Source organism: Gorilla gorilla, chromosome 10, assembly GCF_029281585.2.
Source record: "Gorilla gorilla gorilla isolate KB3781 chromosome 10, NHGRI_mGorGor1-v2.1_pri, whole genome shotgun sequence".
NCBI classification, from domain to species: Eukaryota; Metazoa; Chordata; class Mammalia; order Primates; family Hominidae; genus Gorilla; species Gorilla gorilla.
Window position 1 is genome coordinate 125,124,272 of NC_073234.2, and position 14,659 is coordinate 125,138,930.

Consider the following 14,659-nt stretch of genomic DNA (forward strand, 5'->3'; position numbering starts at 1 on the left):
CGGGTGCTGAGCTAAGGGTGCTGTGAGGCCCTGAGGAAGAGGGAAGCCAGTGAAAGCATCTGAGAGGCAGGGGCCAGCTAAGATCCCGGTGCCTTAGAGGCCAACAGAGAGCTTGGGAGTCGCAGACCTGGGCTGAAACCCGGTGAGAGAGAGCACCTGCACTCTCACTCGCTGTGTCCTCAGATAAATTATTTTACCCCTCTGTGCCTCAGTTTCCTCTTGTTCAGGAGAGTCTCAACAGCTTTCTCATGGGCTTGTGGGTGGGGTGAGCTTGCATGTGCAGAGTGCTTGCAGGGGGCTTAGCTGAGCCCCTCAGAGCTGGGTGGGCTGGGCTTGAATACAGGCCTGGGCCAGTCCTGGCCCCACAGCAAGCCAGCGTCCCAGCCGCAGCAGCTGTTTGGGGCCCTGGGAGCCCCTGCTATTGTGCAGAGGGCACAGGGGACAAAGGCCTGGGAGGTCAGGGGGTGAGGCCGAGACTGGCTGTGAACAGGCTCCCGGGGATGGGGACTTAATGACGCAGAACTTAATGACCCAGAGTCTGTGGGGAGGGGGGCCTCCCTTGGAGGAGGAGGGAGGTCCAGCCACCAGCTGTCTGCTCCAGGATTCGCTGCCAGGGCACGGGCAGCTGCCTCACAGAGTCCAGGCCTGAGCTTGGCACTGGGGGAGGCAGAGGTGGCAGGGCCTCCCGGCATGAAATCCCCAGGCCTGAATGCAGGGCTTGGCCCTGCCCCTCGGCATCTGCAGATCTCCGTCTCTTCATCTGTGATGGGCCAAGGGACCACCTTAGAGGGCAGCTGTGAGGTTTGGCAGTAACCGATAGCCAATGGGCAGTAAACAGGAACTGCTATTTTTGCTCTTTATCCATCCGTTCATTCAGAGAGCTTCCCTGCTCCAGGCCAGGCTCCCTGCCAGGTGCTGGGGACATGAAGATGAACAAGCCCCAGTTGCCTTGAAAGGTGGTGTGTACCGAGGGAGAGGCCTCGAGCGCACCCCCTCAGCCACCCAACAAGTGCATGTGGGTTAATCGCCACAATGGAGGAATTCACAGTATGTGGGCACTGTGCCAGGGGCAGGGGGGCACAGCAGTGAACAAGCCAGACGTGGGCCCTGCCCTGGGCCACCACCAGTCTCTCAAAGGAAATCAGAGGTGGAAACAATTACTTCTGGCTAGAGTAGCCAGGGAGGGCTCCCTGGAGGAGGTGGCACTTGTAATTGAATACTTTTGCCTATTATGAGAATCACAGGACACTGGTATCTGCTGTGTGCCAGACTGAGTTTCCTACTTTGGCATTTTGTTCTCTCATTTAATCCTCATATCCCTCTCTGAAGGGTGTTTTTATCCCTGTCGTGTGAATGAAGAAACTTAGCCTTGATGATGTGAAGCAGCAGCCCTGGGCTACATGGCAGGCCCACAGAACCCCCTTCATTATCCACACAAGCTTTTGCCTCTTCACTGCCTGTAAGGGTACTGGGCATGGTAGGATTCTCGGGCAGGGGCCGAGGGGACCCTGTTCTGGGCCAGCTGTCTCCTTTATGAGCTTCACGACCTTCAGCAGGTCACCTTCCCCCACCCCTCCCAACCCAGACTCAGCCGCGTCCTTCATAAATGTCAAGGATGGCAAATCTGTGGCAGGCCTGGCTTGCCTTATGCCGCTGTGCCCTTGGCAGACATTGCCAATCAATTGCTGCCCTCTTTCCCTGCTGAGTTCTTCCCCTGACCTTGGGTTCCTTCCAGGGCTCTGGGCAGGCAGCGCCAATCAATCAGCAGGGCCTGTGAGCTGAAACCAGTTGCCTGCCTGGCCTCAATGAGCTCAGGGTGCTTCTGGTCCATCTCCATGTGGCTCAGAGGACCAGGGGGGACAGCGAGGGATTCTAGGGGATCTCTGTGTATCCAGGTTGTTCTTAAGCCACAAAAGCCTTTTAGGTGGGAGGGTCTGTTACCCTCTTCTAACTCCCACTTGTGTTCATCCGTGCAGATTCCGAGCACTGACAGTCTGGATGATGATAACAGCGTGTATTGAGTTCTTCCTGAGAGCTAGGTCCTTCTTGGGCACTCTTTCGTTCATCATTCTGCAGAACACCTGCAGCAAGCCTCCCTGCATCTCCAGGGAGAATTCTTAACCCATTTTAGAGATGAGGGAACTGAGGCTTGGCTCAGCTAAGCAGAGTAGGGTCACGCACTTGTTGGGTGGTCGAGCTGGCATTCAGACCCAAGTCTGAAAGTTCACAGCCTGGGACAGGGCTGTGGGTGGCAGGCAGACAGGGGAGCCCTCCCAGAAAAGATGTCATTTTTTTGGAGGCTTTAAAGGCTGATGGGCTTCTGACGGGCAGAGCCAGGAAGGGTGAACGTCCGGGTGGAGGGAACAGCATGAGAGGCAGCTCAGAGGCAGACAGGTGAGAGTGTTTACTAAGGGAGCAGTGTGTAACCAGATGTGGCTAGAATGTGGAGAGAGAGGACTGTGGAAGGAGCCAGGGCTGGCCTGGATGTTTGGGCTTTGCTTTCCCATAGTAGGGAGCTCTGGCAGCTCTTTCAGCAGAGTAACAGTGAGGTCCCATCTAAGAGTACTTATTCAACAGCTCTGTGAATCCTGGGTGAGGTTGCTTGGGGGGCTACCTTCAGTCTACTAGAAGCTTTGGCCTAGAACAGCGCCTAGTGCACAGTAGGTAGACATCCAAGAAGTATTGATTGAATGAATAAATGAATGAAGACTCCCCGGACTGAAATGCTCCTGACCTCCCCAGGGGCCCAGCTGCAAGGAGAGGAGAGACCAGAGTCCCCCTCTCCAGGCAAAGTTGAACACCAGGCCTGGCAGTGACGGGCAGGAGAGGGGGCCAGGCAGGTACCTGGGACAGGGCTTCCCTTTCACCACTCCCCTACCCTGCTGCCTGTCCCCAGGACCCCTCCTAGACCTTCCTGCTGGGCTGTCTGCACCTTTCGAGCCACGCCTGGCGGGCAGTGTGGGCCCAGCGCTTGGGGGGATGAAAGATGAAGGTTCGTGACCATTTTTTAACTCAATAAAGGGAGAGACAAGCTGCAGGCTGCAGGCCGGAGATATAATTAGTTCACAGCAGTGGCGCTTTCTTGATTTAGCTTCTGAGAGAACAAGACAAGGATGTTATACCCAATTAGCAGTAACATCCAGTCGGAGCCTCAATAGGTGAGATAACAAGCTATTTTTATGACTTTTCTTTCCCAGCTTGGAGGGAGTGGGGGGGAAGGGGGTATCAGGGCCTTATTTCTTTTCATCAGGGAACAATTATTAGCGATCTCAGGATTTCCCAAAGCCAAATGATGCATTTGTTAACCCAAACATGCAAGCATCCCAGGGTAGCAGCAGGGGTGGCAAGCTGGCATTTTGAGCCCGGGGTGGATGGGAGGGGTGCAGGCCCCTAGCCTCTATTCTGGAAGCCCTCTGAAAAGGTTCCCAAATGTGGGCAGCAGAAGCGCAGGCCCTTGAGATATTCTTAGTATTTGCCTTGATTTCCCTACCTGCGTTCAAAGGGACATAAGGAGGCCAGGCCAGTTTCCCTGGGGATGAGGAAGGAGCCAGTTTTGGCCCTTGGCAGCCCTTCTTGGCACCACTGTAGATTCTTTCTGCCAACTAGGCCAGAGGTTCTGGCACCTCAGTCTTGAACCTGCCATTGCACTTTGCCCACCAAACCCCCATTATGGTTCACCCCACCCAGCCACCCTTCTCCTGTCCTGGGTCCCAGGCCCAGTCCCTGGCAGGGGCAGACTGGTGATTAGCTCCTTTCTCTCCATCATCATTAGCCCCGCAGTCAGGGCACCCAGCACTGGCCAAGTCCCTACTGGGCAGGGAAGCCCTGCCAAGCCCCACCCCAGCTGCCTGGCTGTGCTCCCACTCCTGGCGAAGGCTGGGGGATGCCCGGAGAGGGAGCTGGCAGGGCTGCTGTGACGCCGCATCGCATCAGCCTGGGCCCCAAGCCCAGAGCAGGTTCCTGGGCCTCCGCCCCTCCTCCTGAATCTTGTCCCGCCCTGTCCCACATCCCATCTTCCTGTCAGTGTGGAGCTCCCCACTCCCGGTTCAGACAACTGACAAATCCAGCCATGCAAAGTGGGAGTTTAATTGCAAACAGTTTTTACGGATCATGGGCCCATCTGTGCCACCATATGCAAAAGAGAAAAAAAAAAATCCCCTTTTTTTTTCTCCCCACCCCACAAACTACAAAAGAAACAATTGCCAAGGTTTTTCTAGCTGGAAGCAAGCACAGAGCTGGGACCCATCCCAGGGGGCTTCCTGCAGGGTGGTCCTGGCAAGGCCAGATAGGGCAGAGATGAGAGAATCCCAGGGGACCCACCCAGAAGTTGAGATCTGACTGCAGAGAGGCTGTGACAGCCTCAGCAAACTGCTGGCAGCTCCTGAACCCACTGAGATCTCTCACAGCTCTGGGCCTTGGCACGTGCCGTGCCATGGTTCAGGTACCAGGTCCTGGCCTTTTCCAGCTACCTGGCTGACACTATGCATGGCCTGTGAGACAGGGCTTGGTGTGGAGTGGGCACTGCACAGTGTTCATGGAAACATGTGAAAGAGCCGTGTCATGGGGCCCCAAGGACGAGGCGCCTCCTGTCCCCTTCCTACCCAAGAAATGCAACTCCAGGAGGCTGGGACTGACCAGGCCTCACAGACTCCCTTCTTCCCAGTGGTGCCTCTTGCCCTGGTGCCCAGCCTGGCTCTGCAGATGAATGCCACCCAAGATGTAAAGGACATTGGGCGCCAGCAGCCCACCCTCCTCGGGCCCTCAGATGAGGCTTCCCCCGGGGCCTGCATGAGCTTCTGAGAGGACTCACCTGAAGCAACCTGCCAGGGTTCGATTCTCATGCCACCCCATCCTAGCTGGGTCACTTCAAACTGTCGGTCCTCCCTCTCTGTGCCTCAGTTTCTTCCTCTGTAAAATGGGAGTGCTGGACGTAAAGTGCTTCTCTGCTTGTCATCTCTCTTCCCTTGTGAGGTGGGGGTGAGGGTCCTTTGCTTTGCACACTAATGTCTTCCCAAGTTTCTAATTGGAACACCCAATGTTGAATGAATGAGTGAACGAGTGAGTGAAGGAATGCCTGAGGGAGGTATTTGGAGGGCTTTCCGGAGAGGAAATGGGACACAGGCACTTGGCTTGCCGGGAATTCAGGATTTTTACTCCCTTTCTTGTTGGCATCCGGAAACCACCCTGCGATCTATGGGAATGATGAACTCCATTCTACAGGTGGGGGAAACTGAGGCTCAGAGAGATTGAGGGACTCTCCCAAGGCCATATAGCTGAAAAGAGGCCAGAGCTGGGACTGGAACCCTGGGCTGAGCAACTCCAGCTGGCCAAGTCCCTGCCCCTCAGGTGAGGAGAGTCCAGCCCAGAGCTGGGAAGGAGCTTGGCCAAGGTTACACAGCAAGAAAATAGCAGCCAGCATTTGTGGGGCACTTCCTACCCCCATTTTACAGATATACTGTGTGCTGTGCTAGGCCCTCCCTGAATCCTCACAAGACCTTGCGCAGTGAGTGCTATGGTCCTTCTCACAGATGAGTAAACTGAGGCTCAGAGAGGCAAAGGTACTCACCCGAGGTCACCGAGGTACTCCAGCCTCAGAGCCAGGCCAACCAAGTCCTGCTTGCTCTTCCCTCTTCTCCCTCTCCCTCCCCCTCCCTCCCCTGGGTCTGCACCCTGTGGATTCCCCATGCGCCTTACCAACTGTGTGTGCCAGCAGCCCGGCCCCGAGCGGGGGTTCCAGTGTCCAAGGCTAGGCACCTTGCACAGCCCTCTTGCAGCAGGTAGCAGGGGAAAGTGGGACGCAGGAAACATCCCCATTTCCTGGGACCCAGGTGAGACCAGGCCAGGCACCAGGCAGCCCATTCCCGGCCTGTAGTGATCACCAGCTCCCATTGTAATCATTAAAACTATTAGAAGGAAACGTTTGCTTGAAGCAAATGTCAGGCGCCGAGTTGTGCTTTGTAAACGCTCACAATTAATGCCAATCAGGCCCGGAAAAAAGCCGGCCCGGAATCCTGTCTGTTTCGTCTCATTTGTCAGCTGGTGCTGCTCCATGTTGCACATTTTCATACAATTGCTATAAACATAAAAGGGAAACTCCACAGTGTTCCCGGGCGCCCGGATGGTGCGCGCCGGCTTAATTACTTGGTATTCTGCTGTTCATTTGGCCGCCCTGAGCTGGTGGGAGAGAGAAAGGGGGACTTTGTGTAGCAGGGCGAGGGTTGCTGGGGGTCAGCCAGGGAGATGGGTCAGGCTGCTGGCCTGGGCCTCCTGCCCCGTTCTCTGTAGGCTGTGTGACCCACAAGCTAAGCTGGGAAACAAGAAAAAATTGCTAAAAAAAAAAAAAAAAAAAAAAAAAAGTTGGCAAAACCTTCAAGTAGAAAAGGGATTCAGAGTCCACCAGACTTGGTTTCAAATCCCTGTTCCCTCTCCTAGAATAACTCATCAGGTTTATGGTCCACCTCCTGCATGCCAAGCATGGGGCCTCAGTTTTCCTCATCTGTGAATTGAGGGTAACAGCCCAGCGGTCAGGATTTCAAGCCTGCCGGGGCCTGGGGACATCATGGTTTGGTTTTGTTTTCCCATTTGGTTGCTGCACAGACCCTGTGAGGGTGAGCTGCCCCTCTTAGCAGAGTGTGAGGGCCACAGTCCCACAGCAGGAAGTGGTGGAGCCAGGATTTGGCCCCGGATCACTGGCTGCAGAGCCTGTAACCATTGTACCATCCTCCTGCACCCACCCCGGGCAGCCATGGGGCTGAAAGAAGATGTGATGTCTACAGGTCCCAGCACGCAGTAGGTGTTTGGTAAACAGTGGCTGCTGTCTCCCCACTGCCTGGAGATGGTCAGGAGCAGCAGGGGTGCTCAGGCCTGGCTTAATGGTCAGCACCAACGGGATGTGGACCTTGCCGGGTGGAGGGTGAGAATGGAGTGGTCTAGAAGCAGGTGCTGTTCCCGCTTCCCTAGGGGCCTGGGTCCGCCTGGCTTCCAGGGTGGGACTTAGGAGGGAGATGCTGAGAACATGCCTGGCCAGGCCCCAGGGGACTCCCGCCAACCCCCATCCGCCCTTGCCTTGCACCTGGCTCTGAGGTGCTGGGTGTGGTTGCGCACTAGGCCCCATGTTGTCTCACCAGACCTCTGACAGTCCAAAAAGTTGGGTGTGCTATCGTCATGGTCCCCATTGTACAAATGAGGAAGCAGAGGTCCAAGCTGACCCAAGGTGGCCGGGCTGGGAGGTGGGGATGCTGGAGCCAGCTCCTGCCCAGGTTCCTCGTTCCCAAGTCTCTTGTGCCCTCCTAGCCCCCTCCCTGTAGAGACTGGACGCGGCCCTGCCACACCTTACACGCCCTCCCCAGGGCCCTTTTGAGCTCTCCAGCTCTCTGTGGTCGGGGTCTTCTGAGGCCAGGCTGGGACACACTGGCCTTTGTGTGAGCTTGAGCCGGGCCGGGCGGCCAGCAGAGTGGGGAGAGGGCGGTGCAGCCTGGCCGGCCAGGGACAAATGCTCAGAGCGGGAATAGAGGCCCTTTTGTGTGCCTCTCGGAGGGGGAGGGGGTGCTTCCAGCTGCCATCCCGTGTGACTGTGGAGGCCTGAGCCCTCCACAGAGGTTTGGCCGACACCTCCAGGGGACTGGCCAGGGAGCCTGTCATCATCAGCTCTGCCTCCTTCTCTGACTATTTTGTGTCTTGCTCTTGTTTCCTGGGGGTCCTTGGCTGCTAGAGGAGCCAAGGCAGCCATTAACCTGGTTTGCTGTGGGCCTGCTGTGTGCCAGCCCTGAGCCCAACACTCCAGCCACCCTTCAGGCAAGGGGCGGTTGTCTCATGTTTCAGATGCAGACACTGAGGTTCATGGAGGACAGGCAACTTGCCACGCTGGCACGTGGTCATGGGGTGGGGATGTGGCCGACTCCAAAGCTTTCTCTGTCTGTAGAGTTGCCCTTTGTGTCATGCCCTGGGGTCCAGGTTTGCAGCTTAAGGTGCTCTCACTCCCCAGGGTAGGCTAGGGGAAGAGCAGAGATAGGTGCTGGGTACTGGGCCTCCAGGTGTACCCCACCACCAAAGTCCTGGGTGAAAACCAGCAGGAAGTCTTCAGGTGTCTCTGTTCCTTGAGGGACATTCCGTCCCTCAATCGTGGCGGGACTCTGGGCTAGTGGCTGCAGGGCATTCATAAACAAGCCCAGGGCCCTGTTGAGGGCTACCATACCTGTTCAACCCGCTCTGAGCCTCGATCTCCTTAACTGAGAAATGGAAATGAAAGAGAACCCGCCCCAGGGGCACTGGGGGAAGATGTAGTGCCAGGACCTGAGTAAAGTGCTGAGCTTGGTACCTAAGCACACTTGGGCCACACAAGCATAGGCTGGGGTTTCCCAGCATTCCTGCTGCCTCCTGGGAGGGGAAGAATATGAGCTACAGCAGTGGGTGGGTGGTGGGTGTTGAAGTCTCTCCCAGGAGCATAATCATGCACCAGGGACTGTCCCACTGGGTCCCTGCCACAGCCCACTTTACATGTAAGCAGTGTGAGGATCAGAGAGCTAAGGTGACTCGTCAGGGGTCCCAGGGTCCCAGGGTCCCAAAGAGATAACACGGGGATTGTGGCTTCTGGTGAGGCCCAGCCCTTAGTCTCTTCCTAATCCCCACTTTGCCTCGTCGGTAGAAGTCCACTATAGACACAGAGTCCCTTTTCTATGAACCCAGCCCCGTGGGAGAGCAGAGCCATGCAGGATGCCCTCAAAGGCCACTTGGCCTCCTGCAGCATATTCCAGCCACCTGGGATGGGCTTGCATCTGCCAGGCCGTACCTTCCTCTGTGCCTTTGCTCAGACTGGGGCATCTGCCAGGTGTACCCTCACCATCCGCAGGGCTAAGGGTCCGGTACCTGCTCACCTCCAGAGCCCCACCCAAGCCCTTTTCACCAATCTCCCATCTCTTCGTGCACAGTGTGGCACATGGTAGGCATTCAGTGAAGTTGGAACCAAAGATCCAGTCCAGCCCTCAGAGACCTGGTTCCCACCTAGCAGGAGAGACAGACAAACAGGTCAGTGACAGGGCTACACATCCAAGGATGGAATCAAGTGCGGGACGCCCACAGAGCAGGGAGCTCCCATTCCATCTCTAAGACTAACCGAACCCATACTATGCTCCTGAAAACTCTGCCATCTCCTTTCAGTCTTCCCAGGGCAAGGCAGTGGGGTTACAGGTAAAGAGGCTCAGACAGCCAGGTACTGACAGGTCACATGGCTGCCCAGGTCACGCCTTGGCCGTTCCAACTCCAAAGTCCCACTCCTTCTCCAGGGTGGAAAACTCAGGTACCCGGGGACCATGCAGGTAACATGAGGAGCAAAGCCATTGCAGCCACCTTCAGGACACATCAGCCCAGGGGTTCCAGCGCTGCGAGGTTTGGGTTTTTCCCCGAAGAGAAAGGAGACAATAAGAATTTTAGGTAGAATTCTAGTTTTTATTTTTCTTTTGGACATTGGCAAACACATCATAAGTTTTTAAATGCAGCGAACAGGGCAAAGAAAAAAAGGTGTGGGCAGATTTGCACCCTTTAATGACCCTGTATTGTCTGGGTGAGGGGCATGCCGGGGGTCTCAGGACGGCTTGCCTTCCCCATCCCCGGCCAGCAAGAGCCCCCGGAACCCAGTGGCATCTCCCTGAGCCCCTCAAGACACCCCCAGCCACCGCCTTCACCGCCAGAGGCAGGAGGCAGGGCCTGAGCCCCACGAGGGCACCACCCAAATAGCTATAATCAGCAGCCTCGCCAAGACTTCAAACTCACCCAATTATCCTGCGAGGGAAAAAAAACACAAAATGAAAACAAATTAACATGTTTGCATAGAAGCCGCTGCAGCAACACACACAGACGCGCGCACGCATGCACATGCTGGCGCATGCCCCAGCAAGGCTGGGAGACGGCGCCGCCACCCCCGCTCCCTGGGCCTGGCACCCACCTGGACCAAAATACGGGAACAGGCCCAGCAGCCAGCTTGTCCCCAAACCTGACTGGGCACTGACTCCCTCCACCAGCTTTCAGTTTTTCTTGTTTTCGATTTAATAAACACATACAATTCATTGTGTGCCAAAATGCCACTGCACCAATCTGTGAGGCAGATATATTATGAGCCCCTTTCTACAGATGGGGCAGATAGCTGACCTGCCTGAGGCTGCACAGCTAGCACGTAGGGGAGCCAGCTGGGGCTTGAACCCAGACAGGCCACTTCCAAAGTCCCTGCCATGACCACCGCGCCTTCTCTGTGGCTCCTTCTTGCCTGTGGGTGGTATGCCAAGGCCTCAGTCTGCCTTCGAGGCCCCTCCTAACCCCTGTGGCCTGCGTCCACTCTTCCCTTGCCCACGCCACCCAAACAGCCCACCCTTACCCTACAGGCTGGCTCTCCTCAGGCCGAGGGGCTGTGATGATGATTATTACGGAGCCAGGTGAATGTGGGTTCAAATCCCTGCTCCACCAGTTTCTTACCAGATGGCTTTGGGCATGTGGCTTTGCTTCTCTGTGCCTCAGTTTCCCCCCTGCTAAAATGGAATAACCAAGGAGGTGAGGAAGATTCTGCAGGCGAGTGGCTGCCTACAAGGTACTACTTCTGGCACCTGCCTGGGGGCGGGGTGGGGGGTTCCTCCAGCCCACACCATTCATTTAGTGCCACAAGGCCCACCTCATCAGACTCACTGAGCCCCTGTTGGTGCCCTTGGGCTCCGTGCCAGGTGCTGCCCTTGCCCTTGGGACACTCAGACAAGAAGCTCAGATACTCCTTTTTCTGGGAAGCAGCCTGTCCTCGGAAGGACCCCTCTTCTCTGGGCCCCCTGAACCTCTGTCTGACCTGGGATTGGGGTTGCGTGGGCGTGTGTCTGGTCATCTTTGCCGTGTTTGGTTTTTCTCTGGGTTCCTGCAGCCTGGCACACCACAGGTGCTCAGGCAGGGTTTGGTGACTGCACTCGTTGGAGCATCCCCTCTCACTCTCAAGGCACACTTGGGGCCTTGTCCCTGGCATTAAAGGATAAACTGCTGGAAGGAATTGAGGTTTAGGTCCTGGGGTTCAAGGATCCCTGCCCTCCTCCCCTGCTGCTGTGTGACCGCAGGCAAATTGCTTCACCCCTCTGAGCCCATCACTGTCATCTCCTGGGGTGAGAGCTGGGCGGGCAGTTCACGAGTGCTGCACTGCATGTGTTCATCACCGGCTTCATCCTCACAACCGGCTGGTGAGGAAGGTGTGGTTTCTACTTCCATGTTTCATATGGAGAAACTGAGTCCCCAAGGGACTCGGTGGCTTAGTCGAGACAGCCCTGCTAGTGAATAGCAGAGCCAGGGTTCAAACTGAGTTCTGGGTTTTTGCCTTAGCTGAGGTGCTGTTTCGTCCTTCCTAGACACTGTCCGTCAGGAGCCAGAGGGGTAGTGCCTTGTGGGTCTGGAGAATGAGGGCTACTAGGATGCTATGGTGGTGGCAGGAGGGGTAACTCAACTGGCTGCAGGATCACCCCTTTGGCATGCTGGGGAGGTGACCCAGCGCCTACCCCAGGAGCGGCTGGTCCTGTGGGACATTGGGTGCCCACTCAGAATCCGGCCCTCCCACAGCACAGCCATGCCATGGGCTTTAGAGTCCAGCAGACCTAGTTCGCATCCAGACCCCACCAGGAGCAAATCCTCTTCCTCTCGGAGCCTCTGCCCCTGCTGGAGAATGGGAGGCGTGGATGTATTCACACTCAAGAGAAGGGCTTCCAGCTCCACATGAGCTGAGGCATGGCACCCGGCACACAGTTGCTGCTCGATGAAGCCACCCCCTGCCCAGACCTCCTGCAGGAGAGGCCCTCTCCCTTATCCAGAAGCTTCCCAGCCCTGGAGCCTCCATGACACAGGCTGGGGGTGGGGCTTGTGTTGCCTAGTTGGTAAGCTGGGCCCGGAGGAGGCTCTAGCCCTGCCCCTCTGCCCACTCATGTTGAGGGTCTCTGGGGCCCATGTGTTCTGGGTGTGTGGAGGGGTTTGTCGGGTTGAGGTGGCAAACTACAGTGAAAAGAGCGGGGAGAGACCCCGAACTGTGAACCCTGGACCATGCAGGGAGTGTGGGAAATAAAGGTCCCAGCCCAGCTCTCTGTTCAGGTAGGATTTATTGAGCATCTACTGTATGTCTGGCCTTGGAGTAGAAAGAGACCAGCGAAGGGTTTGTGAGGCCTGAGGCCCAGCCTTCTCACTGCTGTGCACCCTGGGCAAGCCACACCGTCTGTGGACACAACCTTCTCACGCAGGGCTGTAGTCACATCACAGTAAGAGGACGTTTGTTACTCGGTGGTTGAGAGTGCAGGTCTAGAGCCCCCCAACTAACCCCTGGGGATAGGGCAAGGGCCGCTTTCAGTGGTCATCGTGAAGCTGTGTACAACCCCCTCACACCCATGCTTCTGAGGCTCTGAGTGCAGAGACTGAGTGCCGAGTGGGAGGAGGTTCTTTCCCCCTCATTACAAAAGTCATGTTCATCTTTTAGTATTTGGAAATGAGTCTGACAAAGAAAATAAAATTCAGCTGACATCTAACTGCCCAGAACTAGCACTTGGTCTCATGTGGGAACATTCTGCCCAGGTGCTGCGCATTTGGGGAGTGTCTGGCCCCAGGAAGGGCCACTCTGTGCTAAGCCTGTCCTGGGCTCCTGGACGCCACCTGCCCTGCCGCCTGCCTAGCAGCCCATTGTCTGGCATGTGGGGGCGCGGAGCAGCCGTTGTTCTGCGCACATCTGATCCCGTCTTTTCCACATCAGATCATTTGTAACCGTCACCAGGCAATCGGGCCCGTCGCTGATTCAATCTCGGCTTTGTGCTGTCACAGCCGTTTTTCTGCACCGGGCTGATTTTGAAAGGACGCCCATCCTCTGGGCCCACTTTTCAGAAGGAGGGGAGGTGGGTGGGGGGAGGTGTGTGTGAGAGTGTATGCAGGACATGTTCCCCTCACACGTGTACACACACACACATACATTCCACTGCTACATCTCATCACTTAGAGTAGAATTTGGGATGAGGTAGATGAACAAGGGCCTCAGGCCAGGCCCATCATCCCTACCTCTGTCCCTGACCATCTGCCACCCTGAGTGCCTACTGTGTGCCCCATCGTGCAGACACAGTAGAACCGGCACTCCAGTGGAAGAGACAGACACTAAACCATTCATCAAGATAATTTCAGAGCAGTAATGACAGTGAAAGAACTGCTGTGGTGATGGGACAATGGCCAGGGCAGAAGGTTGCCAGCTTGACCAGGTGGTCAAGGAGGGTCTCTCGGAGGAAGGTGATGTTTGAGCTGAGGTGTGAATGGGGAAATGGAGCTGGCATGGAGAGTGGGGGAGTGGTGTGTACTGGGGACAGTGTGGTGTTGCACTGTCCACAGGTGGCATTGAACATTTGCAGTGAGGCAAGTCTGAACTGAACTGAGATGTAAAATCCATCCCAGGTTTCAAAGACTTAGAATAAAAACAAGAACATAAAATATCTCAGGAATTTTTAAATATTGATTACACATTGAAGTGATACTATTTTGGATCTATTGGGTGAAATAAAATATATTATTAAATTTAATTTCCTCTTACTGCTAGAAAATGTACAATTACATATGAGGCTCCCATTATTACATTTTTTTTTTTTTTTGAGACGGAGTCTTGCTCTGTCGCCCAGGCTGGAGTGCAGTGGCGTGTGATCTCAGCTCACTGCAAGCTCCGCCTCCCGGGTTCACGCCATTCTCCTGCCTCAGCCTCCTGAGTAGCTGGGACTACAGGCACACGCGACCACGCCTGGCTAATTTTTTGTATTTTTAGTAGAGAGGGGGTTTCACCGTGTTAGCCAGGATGGTCTCAATCTCCTGACCTCGTGATCCGCCCATCTCGGCCTCCCAAAAGTGCTGGGATTACAGGCGTGAGCCACCACGCCTGGCCCCCATTATTACATATTTCTATCAGACAGCACTGGTATAGGGTATTTAGGTAGAGGCAAAACCATAAGTGCAAAGGCCCTGGGGTGGGGACAGGGTTGGCTTGTGAGAGGACCAGAAAGCAAGCCAGTGTGTCTGAGCAGGATCAGCCTGGGACAGGGACAGTGCAGATAGACATTGGGAAAGGGATTCACAGAGGTCCTTCAAGGATATTGTTAGAAATGCCACGGAAGACTGGCGGGATGGCTCATACCTATAATTCCAGCACTTAGGGAGGCTGAAGTGAGAAGGTTGCTTGAGGCCAGGAGTTCAAGACCAGCCTGGGCAACATAGCAAGATCCCACGTCTACAAAAAATAATAATTAGCTGGGTGGGGTGGTGCATGACTGTAGTCCCAGCTACTTGAGAGGTTGAGGCAGGAGGATCACTTGAGCCCAGGAGTGAGCTGCAGTGAGCCATGATCATGCCACCGTACCCCAGCCTGGGTGACAGGGCAAGACCCTGTCTCAAAAAAAAAAAAAAAAAAAAGCTATGGAAGCCACTAGGTGAGCTCTAAGCAGGAGAGAGGTGCGCTACACACAGAAAGGCTTGGTCTGGTTCCCTTGAGGTGGAGATTGATGGCAGGGGAGCGATGGGGCACAGGGACGGGCAGGAATCTGTTGTAGAAGAGTCACTGCCGGGACCTGCTGGTGAATGGCTCCACCGGATCCGGCTCCGCAGAAAGCTCACTGCTTCCTGTGGCTCCTGGATTTCCAAG

General features: G+C 55.6%; 1 protein-coding gene across 2 annotated transcripts in view; it reads left to right on the top strand.

Moving 5' to 3' along the window:
• FAM222A (family with sequence similarity 222 member A) overlaps window positions 1–14,659 on the top strand; it is a 57,042-nt gene that overhangs the window by 6,014 nt on the left and 36,369 nt on the right. The gene's annotated exons all lie outside the window — the stretch shown is intronic.